The following is an 18,593-nucleotide window of genomic DNA, read 5'->3' as shown; positions in this document are numbered from 1 at the left end:
ACCTCTAAACTCCCTGGGGCCTCTTAGTCTCTTGAGGGTTAGGTGCATCATCTCTGAATGAATACAGACCAGGCAGTCCTCTACTGTATATATGCTGGGGGCCTCATATCAGCTGATGTATGCTTTGGTGGCCCCGTGTTTGAGAGATCTCTGGGGTCCAGATTAATTGAGACTGCTGGTCCTCCTACAGGGTGGTCTTTCTCCTCAGCTTCTTTCAGCCTTCCCAAACTCAACAACAGGGGTCAGCTGCTTCTGTCCATCGGTTGGGTGCAGATATCTGCATCTGACTCTTTCAGCTGCTTGTTGGGTCTTCTGGAGTTCGGTCATGCTAGGTCCCTTTTTGTTCCATAGCCTTAGTAATAGTGTCAGGCTTTGGGACCTCCCTTTGAGCTGGATCCCACTTTGAGCCAGTCACTGGAACTTCTTTTCCTCCATTTCCATCCCTGTAATTCTTTCACTTAAGTAAACTGTAGCTGTCTTCAGACACACCAGAAGAGGGCATCAGATCTCATTACGGATGGTTGTGAGCCACCATGTGGTTGCTGGGACTTTACTTCAGGACCTTTGGAAGAGCAGTCAGTACTCTTCACCTCTGAGCCATCTCTCCATCCCCAATTGGCCAAATCTTACTAGATGTACATATGTATTTATAGAACTATTCTGATAATAAAATAATAATAATTATATAAACATAATGCATTTTGGCCACTAATAATGAATATAAAAGTATCACCTTAGTATTCAATAAATCACAAAAGAGACAATCAGATGTCATTTATCTCTTGATAAAGGATACTTTCCTTATTAACTGGTCCTGCTAAATCATTGCCACCTCATCTATACTCAACTAAAAATGTTTGGGAAGTGTTGAGGACAGGGGTATATAAAACATCAGCACAGGGTAAAATCAGTAGGATTCAAACCTGCATGAATCTGCAGGATAGTGATACACTGCCTTCCCAGAGATGGTAAGAAAAAATATTTAAAGGTATAGAATTACAGGTGTAAATTTTTTTTCATAGAAGAACATATTTACAGAGACTAGGAAGATTAACAACATAACCTAAACTGTTATGTCTAAGGATGTTTATCATAGATTTTAATAAATTATAAAGAAAATGAATAGTTCAGTGGGATAAGACCTGCCTAGCACTTTGAAGGCTGTGAGTTCATTCCCTAAAACCAAGCAAAGAAAGTAAAAGTTCATTTGAAATACTAGGACAGAGGCTGCTCTTAAAGTGAGGGAAGGATAGCACCATGTCTGGGTGGGGATGAGAGGATAACATAAACTCCAGGCCTGACCTTAGGTCCTTAGAAAAGTCATCCATTCCAGGAACTGATCATACAATCCCACTAATTCATCAATTTTAAGAACTAGGCAATAAGTCACCAGCTCCAGGAACAGATCATAATGTCCAGGAACAAGGCCATAAAATCCCTCATCCAAAGAACAGCCTGTACATGACTACAAAGATAGGGCAATATATCGGGATGGGCAATCTGTGCTTGGGTATCTCATCCTGTGGTTAAATGTGACACAGGAATACAGTTTACTGACCACTTGAACATAAGCCAATCAGACACCGACTCATGTAACATCCCCAGTACCCATCAATGAAGTGTTAGATCACCTCACCATAGCTTAATTTTCCCCCTGGTATCCTATAAAAAGGCGTACGTACATTTGTCTGAGGTTGTCACCATTTTTGTAACTGACTGACCCCTGCATGCAGGTTTCTTCCTTTTATGAAATAAAAACACTCTTGCCAATTGTGTATGTGAGTGGTGGTCTCTGTGCAGCACTTTCAGACTTAACAAAGGGACTTAGCATGTGCAGTGCTTCTTCATTGTTTGAAGGTTTTTGCTCCTTCCTGGTTTGGGTTTAGGCTTGGGTGTATACCTCATAACAGCATCTTATTCTATGCACTTGCTTTATTCTTGACAATAAAATATCTGACTCTAGAATGTGAAATCTGGAGGGTAGTGTGGGGAGGGGTTGGTGTATTGATTAGAGGGAAACACATGCAAGCTACAACAGTGAGCTTTGGATTACTTTTCCGAAACAACCTCATCAGGCTTACAGAGAAAAGAGGCTGGTACATGGTTGTGTTCCAGCACTTGGGAGGCTGAGCAAGAAAATCAGTAAATCGAGGGTAAATTACACTGTGAGATTCTATCTCAAAAGAAACAGCAACAAAAAATGACTTGTATTTAGTCCTTAATTTTGGAAGCTTGAAATCCAAAAGCTAAGCTTAGGCCTGAAACTTCATCATGTCACAATGGAAATGAGTGTGCCTGTCTTTCTCTGTGATCAGCCTTTTTATTTTCTCCTAATAAAACCAGGACAGAATAAATTCATTTAGTCCATTCATTTATAAAAGTTCCACTTCTAAATAACAGAGTAGGATGAAGGTTCTGCTTGTAGCACTGATTAACATAAGACTCTGAGACTCAGCGTTTGGAGGCTGATTATCGGATGGATCCCTGGATATGGCAGTCTCTAGATGGTCTATCCATTTAATCAGCCTCCAAACGCTGACACCATTGCATACACTAGCAAGATTTTGCTGAAAGGACCCTGATATAGCTGTCTCTTGTGAGACTATGCCAGGGCCTAACAAACACAGAAGTGGATGCTCACAGTCAGCTATTGGATGGATCACAGGGTCCCCAATGGAGGAGCTATAGAAAGTACCCAAGGAGCTAAAGGGAACTGCAACCCTATAGGTGGAACAACATTATGAACTAACCAGTACCCCGGAGCTCTTGTCTCTAGCTGCATATATATCAGAAGATGGCCTAGTCGGCCATCACTGGAAAGAGAAGCCCATTGGTCATGCAAACTTTATATGCCCCAGTACAGGGGAATGCCAGGGCCAAAAAGTGGGAGTGAGTGGGTAGGGGAGTGGGGGGGGGGGTATGGGATAGCATTGGAAATGTAAGTGAGGAAAATACCTAATAAAAAATATTTTAAAAAAAAAACAGTTAGCTTCTTATTCATATTGGTTTTTCTTTGTGTAGGTTGCTTCCTCCCAGAAAGTCCATGCCAGGGTCTCTAACTACAGTAGTCTTGACAGATAATATGTTCACTCAATGGAACATGTCACTTGGGCTGGAGAAGAAGATATGAAACTTAAGGACTTGAAACATCGGAGCAGTAGAAATGATGTGTTCCACAGGGAGGCTGAGAAAGCTACCACTTTGAAACAGAATCATAGTTGATTGCCAAGTAATTTTCCGGAGAAAGAAAAGTCTCAGAATAATGAATAGGAAGAAAAAGTCTCTGTCACCCTCATTCCTGCTGTGTGCTTTTCTCAGCACTTTTTTTTTTTTTTTTTTTTTTTGGCTTGTGAATAGCAGGTAAATCTATCTAAGCACCTTTCTCCTTCTATTGTATACCTTGAGACATTTCTCCCTCCCACACATAAATTAGATATAGAAGATTGGTATTTTTAGTTATTTTTAAAGTGGACTACTTGCCGTTAACTATCAAACTTGAAGACTCCATTATATAATCCTCAAACCAATCTTCAAAGTAATGTGACTGCAAATATTTCGTCTTGTCATATTCCCAGTTCTCCTCACTCTTATTTCACCTTTTTGACAGTGCACAAGAAACATAAGAGGGTTTTGTTTTGGTTTTTTTTTTCTTATGTTTTATTTTACTTATACAATTTAATTAAAATGCATCACTTTCCTCTTTCCCTTCTTATTCTTCAGCCCCTCCCAATTTTCCTTCTTGTAACTTCTCCCTTGCTTCCCAACTGTCATATGTATGTTTCTGTATGCACATACAGTGTGTATGTATGTTTATGTATGTGTATATATACTTTACTTGTTTGTATAGGGTCTTCGGGATGACCACTTTGTCTTGGACAGCCAATTATTGAGAGCATAGACTAATTTGCCTCTCAGCAGTCATTAGGTGGCTGTAGTTACTTTTCCAGGGATGTGACTCTATGAGATTTCTCCCCTTCCTCATTAGCATGTCTTTTGATATGGCTAAGTTCAGATCTTGTTTATGCAGATCTCTACTATAATCTTCCCTGAGCCATAGATGAGGAGCTGTGTGGCAGTTGCATGCACTGGGACTAGGCTTTCTATAATTTGTTAATCTCAGAGTTATTGTGTCCAGTTGTTTTCTGACAACAACAACAACAACAACAAACCCCAGCTTCTTTGATGAAGGTAATAGTTACACTTAGATGAGAGTATAAGGATCAGATTTACAATGTAGTTAGAAATTATGCTGGTTTAGCAAGGTGGTGGTCCTAGGTTATCTTCTACAATGCATCACTTCACTAACCCTAGTATTGTGTAACAGTTTCCTCCTACAAAGAAACATTGTGATCTGCAGGGAAGCTCCTTAAGCAAGAAAGTAAACAACCCAAAATAGCTTCAGAAAACCCAGAATCTGACCAGATTCATTAGGGCAGCCAGATTCACTCTCTCCCAGTGGGACAACAAAGTTCCAGAGAGTTACTAGCAGACAATTCAGGATGTAAAGAAGGCTGAAAGAAAACCAGCTGCCTGGGAGAAGAGGAAAGCAGTGGAGCTGCCTAGAACTTGTGGAGACCAAGGGAACCACTGAGTACCTTGGAAGGGGCATTCTTCGGACTGTTGGATGTCCTAGAGGCTTTGTACTGTGCTTTAGGTTCACAGTTTGTGTGAGTTATCACTCATGGGTTTTAGTGATGCAGCTGTCTTTGAGTCATTTCCATTCATGTAAGTAACCTACCATATATACTGCTTTGAGTAACCTCAAGAAAACATTAGTTCACCAAGTTGGACTTTAGTGGCATCCATACTTTGGTCTCTCTTAGGCTCCCTCTCTGGGGTATGAGTAGACGTGTGTGTAGCATCTCCTGAGGAAAAGTCTTGTCACACAACACCTAGGAAGTTGGCTGTGCAAACTCATAGTGTACAAAGGGCAGAGATAATTTCTCCTCCCTGAGACTTCAGCATAGAGCTATACAATTCCCACAGAGACAGGACAAAGGTTGCTTTGCCTATCCTCCCTCTGTGTCACTTTGAGGTGCTAACCAGAGGCTGCAGCTTCCAGCAGTAAAGTGACTCAGACACGCAAATCAGCTGCAGAAGCAAACAAGCAAACCTAAACAAGGGGTGTGGGGCCTAATTTCTGGGTGGAGATAAAATGTGATATGAAAAAGGAACTCCTCACTCTACATCTCTATTCTCTGCAGTCCACTGTCTCTTGGATCCACATTGTTCCTGAGGAGACATGGAAGAAGAAAGGTCAAAACTCTACTATTCTTACTACAAGCATCCTGAAGTAGGGATGTGAATCTAGACACTGGTTTCACCTTCCATTCTGGCCACTGCATCCCTTTGGGCTGGTTGTGGAGGTACCTGATTGCTAACAAGGGCCACAGTGTCTCAGGGTGGAAGGTTCATTCTCTGTGTGAGAGGAACAGAATTTAAATTTTAAAATACTGTGTGGTAAAGCATACATGACATGAAAAATGACTGTTAACTTTCATTAGTGGACGGCTCAGTGGTATTAGTAATGTTCATGCTGTTGTATGCCCACCATAACCTTCTACCTCCAAAAACCTTTTTGCTTTCCTAGATGAAAAGTAAGAGTCCATTAATGTTAAGTCTCTGTTCCCTGGTCTCTGGCACCACCATTTTCCTTTCTATCTCCGTGAATTCTAGAAGCTTAGGAAAAGTAAAATGATTTTTGTCCTTTTGGGAATGGTTTGTTATATGTAGTTGAATGATCTTAAGGATAAGCTTTATAGTGGCACGCCATCAGATTTCCTTCCTAATTAATGCTGACTATTATCGCATGTCTGCTTGTACTATGATTTCTTTATTCATTTGCTTATCCCTGGGCATCCAGAATGCCTTTCTTCTGTTATAGTGGATGGTGTCTGTAAAAACATGATGCACAAATATTTAAGCTCTCATGTTCAGAGTTTTTGATATATAACTCAATGCAGAGTTGTAAGATCATATGTTTACATTTTCAAGAGGTTGTCACGGCCATTTTCTACAGTGACTGTATCATTACAGTGGTCTACCAGTAGTGTATCATACTCTATTTATCACTGACATGTAGTATTTCTGCCTTAAACATCCTTCACAATAGATTTGTTTGGCATTACCTTCATGACTAATGGTGAATAGCTTCTCAAGTGCTTATACTCTACTTTGTCTTTTTGGCAAGATGCACCTTCATGTACTGCTTGTTTGCTGTTGGATGCTACAGCAGGATGACTTGTAAATCTTCACACAAAAAGGAGGGTAGGAAGAATGAGCCTCTATTACTCAAGAGTAAGAGACTATTGCAGTTCCAAACAACATCTACTACTGCTGCTCAGAGGGATGACAAGGTAACGTTCAGCTATTGTCACAGTGCTGGGTTGAGTACCTTTATAACTGTCTTATTTTTAATTCTCACATAACTTGAGCCACAGAAAAGTGGAGGGGAAAAGTCTTTATGGAAAGTGTAACAGTAAAAAAAAAATTGCTGGAAATTGAATAAAGAAAACTAGCTTGGCCACTCCAGGGAGTGAGGGAAGGGACGATGTACCAAGTAGGCTCATACCATCTTTGAAGGGGACAGACAAGCATAGACAGCTAGATTCTCTACAATGCAGGCAGTGCTTTTAAAAATGGAAAACCAGTTCTTTTTGAAAATATTTCAAAGAAAACAGCAGCTGTAATTACAATGTAGCAGAGAGGATAGATGTTTCAAGAGACTCTGAGGTGTGCTGTAGTCAATTTCAGCAGAGGATTATAGATTATTGCCATCTCCCCCTCCTTCCTTCTTTTGGTGGGGGAAGTGGGAGTGATGCAATGTCTCTGTACATAACTCAGGATACCTCATAAGTAACTATGTAGCCAAGAGTGGCACTGGTTTCTCAATCCTCCTGTCTCAGGCTTCGTGATGCTGAGGTGTAAGCTATCTTGTGGGGAGCCGCCCTCACATTCGCCGTTGCAAGATGGCGCTGACATCCTGTGTTCTAAGTGGTAAACAAATAATCTGCGCATGTGCCAAGGGTAGTTCTCCACTCCATGTGCTCTGCCTTCCCCGTGACGACAACTCGGCCGATGGGCTGCAGCCAATCAGGGAGTGACACGTCCTAGGCGGAGGATAATTCTCCTTAAAAGGGACAGGGTTTCGCCATTCTCTCTCTTGCTCTTTCTCTCTCTTGCTCTCTGGCTCCTGAAGATGTAAGCAATAAAGCTTTTGCCGCAGAAGATTCCGGTTTGTTGCGTCTTTCCTGGCCGGTCGCAAACGCGTGTAAGACTATCTCACGAGATCTGGAACACTGACACTTCTAAAAGATCTTCTAGGTTAGGTCTTTCCAAAGTTTTTCTCTTCTTTTCATTTACATCACAATTTTATCACAAAGAAATAATTATCACTCTTCTAAATAGGAGAAGGATTGTAAAACACAATGTCTTGCTCTGGACTGCAGTTAGTATCACTCTAGACATCCCATCATCTTTTTTTAAAAACTACCTCATTTTAAGTATGGGTATGCATGTTGCATTGAAATTTTAAAATCCTTTGCAATCAATGAACCCATATGCACAAAGAAAATTAGATAACACAGGAATTGTTACTATTTTACATATTTTTGTCCTCTTCAAATATAAATTATGGTATGGTATATAAAGGTTCCCAAAGGAGCTTTTATCCTAATCTCCAATAGCAAAGGTGGAAGAGGTGGGGTCCCGCAGCATATGGCAATGACTTGCTTGACACTGGGAGCTCAGAGACAAAGGTGTACAGATGTCAAGGCCTCTAGAAGCTGGGAATGAAGGATTGGCAGCAGGCTCACTTCTTAACATGGAGAAACCTGAAGGTCCTTAACATGCAGAGAAATGAACACACAGAGATACATGCAAAAGCATGTAGACACACATGTAGACACCAACACTGACACACTCACTCACTCAAACACACACATTCATACAAAAACACAGTAACACACAGACAGGCCCAAGAGGAAAAATGCATGCATATACAGACAAACTTAGAAATTAAAGAAAATGAAAGGTATATCATTGTTTTTATTATTGACATACCTACTGACACAGAAAATCACTGCATAGTTGATTCTAGAATTATATCAAGGTCTAAACTTTTAAAATCTGAGGAAAATACAAATATATTCAAAAACTTAATAATGTGACATCAAGAGCATGACTTGATTCAAATTAAAATATTTTGCTCTTCCAAAGTCACTCACTGTTCAATGAAGAGACAAGGCCCATAGTTGGAGAAAGCCTGTGCAGCCAAATTCACCCAAAGGGGAAACTCCAATGGTAACAATGTTCTTCTAATGGGATGACTTATAAATGGACAAGACAAGGATGAGGAGCCAATTGAAATTTCATAAGTTGCCTTAGACGTGATAGATGATTGAGTTTTAGAAAATAGGTCCCATTGGACACGCAAACTTTATATGCCCCAGAACAGGGGAACGCCAGGGCCAAAAAGGGGGAGTGGGCGGGTAGGGGAGTGGGGGTGGGTGGGTATGGGGGACTTTTGGTATAGCATTGGAAATGTAAATGAGCTAAATACCTAATAAAAAATGGAAAGGAAAAAAAAAAAAAGAAAGAAAATAGGTCCTTCCTAGATCCATCTCTAATCTGAGGTTGACAACCCATATTTGCTTTTTCTATTGAAAATATATCCTTTCATCACATACTATATCCTGATTATTATTATGGTTTCCCCTCTCTCTATTATTCCCGGTCCCTCTCCCCTTCCCCTCACATCTGGATTCATTCCCTTACTTTGACTCATTAGCAAAGTACAGGTTTCTAAGTAGTAGTAAGAAAATATCACCAGGGGCTGGAGAGATGGTTCACTGGTTAAGAGCACTGACTGCTCTTCCAGAGGTCCCCTGTTCAATCCCCAGCAACCACATGGTGGCTCACAACCATCTGTTGTGATCTGATGCCCTCTTCTGGTGTGTCTGAAGACAGCTACAGTGTACTCACATACTTTTTTTAAAAAATCTTAAATACATAACATTGATTTCAAGAAATCTTCCAATTTCTTTTTTTTAATCACCAAAAAATATATGATTAAAACAAAACTGTCACATCAGAGTTGGACAACACAAACAAACAGAAATATCAAGAAACTGCACAGGTATCAGAGACCCAGTTGTCCACACACTGAGGAATCCTAGAAGAGCATGAACTGAAAGCCATACTACATATGCAGAGGACCTGATGCAGACATGCACAGTTCCCTTGCTTTTGACTCAGTCTCTGTGAGTTCATATGAATTTTGATAGTGTTGATTTAGACAGCTTTGATTTCTCAGTGTCTTACAATCCATCTGCCTCTTCAGCTCTTTCCACCTCCTCTTTCATGGAGGCTTCCTGAGACCACTGGAGGCATGGGAATTTAGTGGGGACATTCCACTTAGGGTGAGTGCTCTAATTTTTTCAACTTCATACAGGTCTTTATTCACTAATGGGGTGGCACTTTCCCTTTCCCAGGCTGCCTCTCATTGAGGGTTCCACCGAGCTCAGTGTCCTCCTGTCAACGGGAATGTCCTCGTGGCCAGGCACCTGGTTTGAAGAAGGACCTCATCCCTTTCTGGGAATTGCTGGTGTTTGATGTCAGGAAGAAGATGGGGAGGGACACGGGCCATTAACACTCCGAGCTCCATGATATCCCAGTTGGAGATGCAGAGTCGTAGGGACTGGGGGTGTCCCCCAGCCTCAGCAACCTGAGGGCATCAGGAATTAGGCTCCAAGGAAAGTACCAGAGATGCAGCTCTGGGCAAGGGCTCCTAAGTGGTGGCAGGGCTTTAAGAAAAGTCACGGGGGGGGGGGGTGGCCACTATGTGGGCTGAGTCAGGAGAAATGGGTAGCCATGTTCTCCTCAGACAGGAACTGCTTGTGCAAATGTGTCCTGGTGTCCAGGCTGCAAATCACCCAAGTTGTGGCCTGTGGTCCTGACTTGGTGGATCTTGCCACAGGGGCTGTTGCAGGATCATTATGGCTCAGGGTTATGCAAATAGTGGGGTGGGATTCAAGCAGCAGAGGCAGAGCCCTAATTTCTCAGCCATTCAGATGTGTGTATTGTAAAATCTCAAAATTCTCTTGAGTTGCATGACCCTGGTGGCTAAAGATGTTAAACATTTCTGTAAGTGTTTCTTAGTTATTCTCCGTTCCTCTCTTGGGAATTTACTGTTTATATCTGTATCCTATTTTTAAGTTTTTTGTTTGGGGTTTTTTTTCCCACTTTGATATCTAGTTTCTTTATTTCTTTTATAATTTTCTTACTAATCCTCTATTGGATGTGTAGTTGGTAAAAAAAAAAAAAAAAAAAAAAAAAAAAAAAAAAAAAAAAAAAATCTTTGCCTAGTCTATTGTTTTCTGCTTTGTCAGAATGATGATGTCTTTCATCTTCCAGAAGCCTTTCAGTTTCATGAGGTCCCATTTATTAATTGTTTATCTCGCTGCTGCTATCATTTCCGTGTAGAGACAGGCATTTGACCTGTCAGAGCTTTCTACAATTAACCAACTTTAAAATATTTCAGTGATCTTGAAAGACTGAGACAAGCTCAGACTGGAGCAAACAGGCTGTTCATTTAGCTTTTATTTTCTTTCCTTGTTACATCTGGGTGTTGCAGTAAATCTTCAACCCAAATATGCCTTGCCAATGAAAACACAACTCACAGGAGAATGGAATTAACGTCAAGTATAATTAGCCCCAGAACATCCCACAACATCTGGGTATCCAAATATTTACATGAAACATTGCAATGGAGGAGAAATCATTTATATGCTACTTTCTCTATTTTATCTGAACATACTTGATTATTTCTAAAGTACAAAAATAAATAACTTATTTGTTAAAGATATATGAAAAACAAGAAACAAGAAACCAAATCAGAACTAGTAGTATATTGTGAAGTATAGTATCCTGTGTCCAGACTTGCATCATCTGTTGGATGTTCTGAAGAAAGCTTCTTTACAGTTGTTTCTGAGATGGTAGTATTAAAAACTCTGGACCTTGCTCTTTGAGCAACAGAAACACCACTCCGAAATCCATGCTCCCGTCTCAGTCAGATTCAAAGACATGCTAACTCCTTTCCAGAGGCTCTGAAGAAATTTATGCATTCTATGTAATGATGTGTGCACAGGTGGTGCTGTTCTTAGTGGCCTCAGCCCCGTTTCTTGCTCTTCTGTAGACACATCTAAAGAGATGAGAGTCAAAGTAAGCCAGAGATTTTTTCAGGAGCATTTCACTAGAATGTTATAGGAAAATCCATGGTTATTGAAGGCTGGGAACTAGATCACTACACAATGTAAGTAGGATCATTTCTGAAAATTAACCAATGATTTTTTTGTTCCATCTTCTTCATAGTACCTCCAAAATTTGACCCTGTATATGTGTACTCATGCATATATGTGTATGGTCATGTCTGTGTGTGTGTGTGTGTGTGTCTGTGTGTGTGTGTGTGTGTGTGTGTGTGTGTGTGTGTGTGTGTCTATGTCTATATCCAGGTGTATAGGTTCATGTGTATTCAAAAGCCATTGTGAGTATTTGCTACTGTGTGAGTAGGAGGTCAGTTAAGTCCCTCCCTGAAACTTTTTGCAATATGTTTTGACACACTCTTACCTGGAATGTGGACTGTCAATTAGATTAGAGTGTCTGCATAGAGAGCATGAGGGATCTGCTTCCATCTCAGTGATGTTCAGATTATAGGCACACTGAAGAGTCATACCGGGGTTTAACTTGGTGTCTGTGAATCTAACCTCAGTTCATCATACGTTATTATCAACCATTTTGTATAGAGAGTTCCTCCTTTGCCATAGACATGGTGTCAGGTTGGGCTTGAGGGTAGGTTTCATGGCTAGATTCTCATCTCCTTACATTTTCCATGAACCTATCTATTCTAGTCCACAGAGCTAATGGTTCATTGCTCCTATGTTTAAAATCCTTGGTTGTAGCTCTGTACAGTAAACAGAAATAAGTGGAGTCATAATGTAATTTTTTTTTGGTGGACTCAAGAGAAGTTACAAATTAAGGAAAAAATTACGTGTGTGTGAGTGTGTGTGTGTGTGTGTGTGTGTGTGTGTGTGTGTGTGTGTGTGTGTGTGTTAGTTTGGATTTCCATTGCTGTGAAGAGACACCCTGACTAAGGCAAATCTTACAAAGAAAAATATTTAATTTTGGCTGGCTTACCGTTTTAGACATTATTTAGATAATATATAGTTCAATATAGTACCATCGTTACAGGAAGCAGAGTTCTATATCTTGATCGACAGACAGCAGAGAGGCTGTGTCTAACATTAGGTGTACCTTGAGCCTGCCTTCACAGTCACAGTCTCCATCCAACATGGCTACACCTATTCCGATAAGGTCACACTTCCTAACAGCACCATTCCCTATGGGCCTATGGGGGCCATTACATTCAAATTACCACAATATATATGTGTGCACATTTATTTCCTATATATAAATATACACACACACACACACACACACACACACATTTTGATACGTGCTAGCATCTAAATATAGGGTCTGCAGGTTGAAGGAGACACAGAATTATTGTAAGCAAAGAACCCATAACTGATAAAGCCTTGGTGTTATTGAGCTAATTGCTGTATTTGGAAGGCATAGCTATTATGTCTTACGGGCTGCAATGGGTATATTTCCAGGAACTGAATTGGAACTTATTGCCTAAGGGTATAAAGTTTTTGTTTTCAGAAGTAATGGGCAAGTTACTTATGTAACTCAGTTTCTCTGCATCGTGGTACTTAGACAAATTCATTCCCACCTAGTGTCCCATAGACTCAAGAACCAGGCTGTGAGAAGTTTCATTTACCCCTTAAACTCTTTCCTACAGTCAAACAATTAAGAGAGAGGTCACAACCTAACCATCGTGTTCCTCTACAGTAATGCATTACTAAGGCCCAATTTGACCTACAGAGTATTGGAGAGTCATGGCCTGGCAGTCCTGAACACGGAATGTCTCATGTGTTTGAGAGAGTTTCCCATGGGCTGAAGGATGATGAGGTTGACTGGCTGTAAGTGTGGTCAGAGTTCCATTTTCACACATGGATGATCCAATGGTGGATTTGTGTGTTCTTTCAGAGGATTCTGAAGTGTACTTGGCATGTGTTCATTTTCTGAGATGAATGGTCACTATGTGACACATAATGACCTTTTGGGGTAGTTGTGAGTTGTCCAACTTGGAAACTGTCATCTATCTGTGTCATCCACAAGAATGCCACAAAAAAACAAATGTCCTTTGGACAAGGAAAGGGAGCTCATTTCTCAGCATGCTGCAAGGATCCTGGAGTGTCATTTTCAGGGATGCTATTAGGAACACCTACATGGGATAAAAGACATGGGTAAGCCCTGTGTTTTATGAAAAGGCAAGCTGGAGTGTTTTCAGCAGTCAGCACCCTAAGAGATGCTACTCCTAGGTCAAGCCAGAAACCTGATACCTAGATGTCACTGGTTCAGTAAGCAAGAGGTTTCCAGGATGCAATGGGGAGGACATTAGCCGAAATACCCAGCAAATGGGGAGATAGAACCTGTAGAGACCGTCTCCATGGGCATGGCCCCCAGTTGAGGGATGGGGCCACCCACCCATTCCAAACATTTTATCCCAGAATTGTTTCTATATAAAGGGAATGCAGAGACAAAAGATGGAGCAGAGACTGAATGAAATGCCATCAAGAAAATGTCACACCTAGAGATCCATCCCACCTACAGACACCAAACCCAGACTCTATTGCTGGTACTAAGAAGTGCTTGCTGACAGAGGCCTGATATAGCTGTGCCCTGAGAGGCTCTGCCAGCACCTGACCAATACATGTGCAGAGCCTCACAGCTAACCCTCAGACTGAACCCAGGGACCCCAATGGAAGAGATAGAAGTACTGGAGGAACTGAAGGAGATTGCAATCCCATCAGAAAAACAATATCAACTAACCAGACCACCCTGAGGTCCCAGGAACTAAATCCCAACCAAAAAGTACACATGGGGAAAAACATGGCTTCAGTTATATATGTAGCAGAGGATTGCTTTATCTGGCACCAATGGCATGGGAGGCCCTTGGTCATGTGGAGGCTCAAAAACCCCAGTGTTAAATGGGATATTAGAGAAGTGAGGTGAGAATGGGGACTGGGGGCGGGGTAATATCCTCATAGAGGCAAAGGAGAGGTGGTATGGGACGTGCAGTTTGTGGAGGGGAAACTAGGAAGGTGGACAACATTTGAAATACAAAGGTTGGAGAGAATGCTCAGTGGTTAAGAGCACTGGCTGCTCTTCCAGAGGTCCTGAGTTCAAATCCCAGCAACCACATGGTGGCTCACAACCATCTGTATTGGGATCTGATACCCTCTTCTGGTATGTCTGAAAAACAGCTACAGTATACTCATGTAAATAAAATAAATAAATCCTTAAAACCAAAAAAAGAAATGTAAATAAATAAAATAACAAAAACAGTAAACTGGGTATATTTAGGCAATGGAGTATTACTCAGCAGTTTAAAAGAAGAATGACATCATAAAAATTTCAGGCAAATGCATACACCTAGAAAAAATTCATATTGAGTGGCATAACCAAGACGAAAACGATACATATGATATTTATTCATTAATATGCAGGTATTAGCCATAAAGGAAATGATAACCAAGCTGCAATCTTTAGACCCTGAGAGGTTAGATTAGGCAAAGACCTAGAAAGGGAACATATGAATCTTAATGGAGGGGGAAATAAAATAGATTTTACATGTAAAGCAGGGGCAGGTGGAGATGGGAGCATATGGGGATGGGAGTTCTTGGGGGCAGGAGGTCATAAGAATGACTGGTGAAGTCAGGATGAAAGAGAGAGTGCCAAACCCTGGGAGAGAAGATTGGAATCTGGGGATATTTGTTGTGGAAACGAGGTGCAGTGGAAACTTTCTGGAATTTATAAAGCTGATCCTAATGAGGATCCTTAGAAATGGAGACTATGAAGACTCAACTGGCCATCTCAGTTATGCCAGCATAGCTTCTAGTAGTGGAACTGCATTGCATTCATTTGAGTTGATGGCTGGAAGATCCTATGGAAATTCTCAAACAACCCAGGCTGCGGTCAAAAAAAAAAAAGGGGGGGGGGAGCTCCACCTTCTCTGAGGAGAAGGCAGTGGGGTAGTAGGAGGATGAATATGTAAAGCTCTGACCAGGAGCAGAGGAAAGAGGGGGGATCTGATAGAAGTGTAAAGTGAATAAAATAAATAAACTACTGAAAAAAACTTAAAAAGAACTGTGACTGGAACTGCCCAAAAGCTCAAGCCAAAATGTTTTTCTCTCAGCCATCTGTCAAAGTGTTCTGGATGCCAATTCAAAGATGATTTTGGAATTCTACTGAAATATTTCAGACTTTTTTTGTAAATATTATCTATCCAACATCGCAGAGAGATGGTCCAACAGGATGCCCTCAATTTCACTATCTTCATGTAAGTGATAGCCTGTGAGTTTGGGTCCATGGTCACTGCTCTTCTCAGGAGAACAAGTCTAGAGCCAAAAAAGGGATGCACATTCACATGCCAAGGCTCTGGTAACATATATTCTTTATCTGCTCAGGCAGGTTTCATAGTCAAAATGCAAAGTATCTAAGGTGGGCAGTGAATCAGGTTTATCTACCCACTGGGTGGCTTTCACAAAGAGATCCAGCTATAGAGTCCCCTGATATCATTAGCAGTTTGGAGTGGTTGTGTGTAGTTGGATGGTAGAACAGAAGCATTTCATTGTCTACCACAGCATGTCCTTCTGATGCTATGTGCAGTCTCTGAGCTCCTCTAGAGCTCAGGCATGATATGATAGTCATTCATGGGAAGTGTAGGTGAAAGATGCTCACCTCAATCAGCGTCAGGAATGCTGAGTGTGCACATCCTCATGTCAGGAAGTATCTGGGTACGTGTTTCAAGATGTTGCCAGGCATCTACAAGAGAAGGATTATTTTACAATGAAGCTGTCAGAAAGATTCTTTCACCTTCTCAAGTCCCGTTGCCTTTCAGACGAGAGCAGCTTTATTTTAGGTAGAATTCAGTACCTTGTGAAACAGGTATTCATTTTCTCCTTATGTGACCTACCTGAGAACCAACTCAATGGGTCTCTTGAGGAATTGCTGTCTGAAGGGATTCTCTAGCCTGGATGCCTGCTGCTGGCCTGTCCCATGAACAGGCTCTAGGTGTCAGGAGGAAAAGCAGTTTCCCAACCACCTGTCTGGGTTGGACACTGTGCATTCCATACACCATCTTGTTTAACACTTGCCTAAATGAGTCAGAATACATAGATGGTGAAAATGATCCTCCACCACAGAACTTGTCTAACAGAGCCTGCAGATTTGAGAGGTGAAAGCAGGGTCAGTGAGAGATCAGTACTCTAGTGTAGACACTAAGACTACAAGAGAATACAATGTGTTTGTGATCATCATATCTGAGTCAAGTATTTGAAAAAGAGTACCAGCCAATCATGTTCTGTCCAAGAGAGCAAGTTACACTATTGACCTCTGTATTTTTGGGTTCTATTTCCTTGGCTTCAATAATCCCCAGGTTAAAATAATGTTCTAAAGTTACCTTGTCAGTGATGGAGAGTGTGGCACTAGAATGGCCATAGCTGTGTCTCTACTATCCATGTTGCTTGTCTTATCACATTCCCATAACCAATACAACATAACAACTAGCTATAACACAGTTATAACATTAAGTATTATATGTTATCTAGAAATGACTTTAAGCATATAAGAAGATATGTGTAAGTCCAATAAAAATATTAAACCAGAGCATCCTCAACTTTGATGTTTGGGGGAAGTCCTAGAATTAGTGATATAAAATTACTTAGAAGGTGGTTGTAGTTACTTAAATAAAGTGATTAGTTGGAGCACTTGAAAAAAAAAAGAGAGCAAGTTACTAAGCGTCTATGCAACTCAGAATTCTTCTATGGGAGATGAATATTACTGGCCAATATTTGGGTCAATTGTGGCTAGCTTCTGGTACAAAAGCTAGTGTTGACTGTACCTCTCTGGGTGTCCCCATCAGGCAGGCTATGTGGAAAGAAAGGTGCTGAGTCTGTGAGTGTGGCCCGAATAAGCTGATTACTCTTTTCTTGGGTAACAGGGTTAAGGCAGCAACATGATCCCTCCAGTGGCTGTAACACAAAATGTCCCCAATATGTTTTACTTGCCTCTTGGGCATCAATTCTGCACTGTGAGATTCACATACTTGGCGTCAACTGCACATGGTGTAGCCGAACAATCACTTGTGCTTTTTCTCCTGGGATTCCTTGATATGGCTCCATTACTCAAGTCTCCTTTTCCTTGGTCCTGCTTTCAGTGAAGTGTATGAGGAATGAAGACCACCTCAGTGGACACTAACTAAGAAGCAGATCAGTTATGGGTCAAGGAAAAAAAATGACAAATACATCTTGGGTGGCTTCTTGAGCTAGGATGTGGGATCTCTCATCATCATGACTCTGAAACTTAATACAAACCCAGTGACTGCAGCCAGTGGCAGAATGAATGTCAGGACATAGTTGTAAGTGAAGATCCTGAGCCTCTTTACTTTAAACCCTTCCTCCTTGAATAATTTAGGACAGAGAATCACTTATACTAAGTTATTCCAGGTTCCCTCTTTGTCCATTCCTTAATCGGACTCTACTCTCTTCCTCTCTCCCACTCTATCTCTCTCTACCTCTCTTTCTCTCTCTCTCTACATCTCTCTCTCTCTCTCTCTCCCTCTCTCCTCTGGCTCCTCTTCTATACTCTATAATTAGTCAATGATCCTTTCTGGAAGAGGGTGAGAGGCTTTCCTAGGCAGACTCAGGGTTCCTGACCTGTACACCAGTGTGAAGTTAGGCAAAATTTCAAGAGCTTATCTTCTACATTTACTGTTCTAGGCTAAGTAAGCCCTATGACCCTCCAAAGTGTGGCAGCATCTCTGTATTCTGTGTATAGTTGTGCCCAATTCCCTCCAGCTTGGATATAATCTCCTGTTAGGAGAGAGATATGGTTCTGAGAAAACTCTGCACATTGAGGCTCCTTAGCACACAGATTGAACTGAGCCAGAATGCATAGACTATGACTTCTGTGATGGGAGGGATACAGGACTAAAGGCAGGCTGCAAACACAACAGCAGGGAGGGGACCTAGAGGAAGGTGGGGGTAGAGCTGTTCTGTCCTCATGTAGGAAATCTGATGAGAATGAGAGAAATGAGTATTGCTGTGGTATTTCTCTACAGGCTTGGCCACAGATTTGACACATTTATGGGTAGATTGGACATGTTATTGGCTCAAAGTGCCATCTGAAACGATGCTGTGAGAGGCCAGGCCTGGGCCATGTTTCCTTATTAACTGTGGTTCCCTGTGGAGAAACCCAGGGTAGATGGTTTACCTCCACCTGTGATAGACAGAGCCTCTATTCTGGATAAATATGCACACTCTTCTCTGGATTTCCTGCAGGACTCTTCCTTCATTCTGCTCTCTCAGTCCACAGCAGGCAATCCTGTGTTTCACAATATATAAAGCTTATCGCTTCAAAGAAGTAGGATATGTGAAAGGGACCTTGAAAGGCAGTAGTTTCCTGCCCTC

At 41.3% G+C, this 18,593-nt stretch overlaps 1 long non-coding RNA gene and 1 pseudogene across 1 annotated transcript; both read right to left on the bottom strand.

Moving 5' to 3' along the window:
• Positions 1–9,645: 9,645 nt before the first annotated feature.
• Positions 9,646–9,994, bottom strand: Hcfc1r1-ps2 (annotated as a pseudogene).
• A 576-nt stretch (positions 9,995–10,570) lies between these two features.
• LOC115486426 lies at positions 10,571–17,181 on the bottom strand. Its single transcript, XR_876880.2, has 3 exons — positions 16,100–17,181; positions 15,865–15,948; positions 10,571–11,200 (listed from the first exon to the last, which is right to left on the bottom strand). It is a non-coding gene; the product is annotated as an uncharacterized LOC115486426 (long non-coding RNA).
• Positions 17,182–18,593: the final 1,412 nt, after the last annotated feature.

This window comes from Mus musculus, chromosome 17 (assembly GCF_000001635.26).
Source record: "Mus musculus strain C57BL/6J chromosome 17, GRCm38.p6 C57BL/6J".
NCBI classification, from domain to species: domain Eukaryota; kingdom Metazoa; phylum Chordata; class Mammalia; order Rodentia; family Muridae; genus Mus; species Mus musculus.
This window is presented reverse-complemented; position numbering and strand designations above follow the sequence as displayed.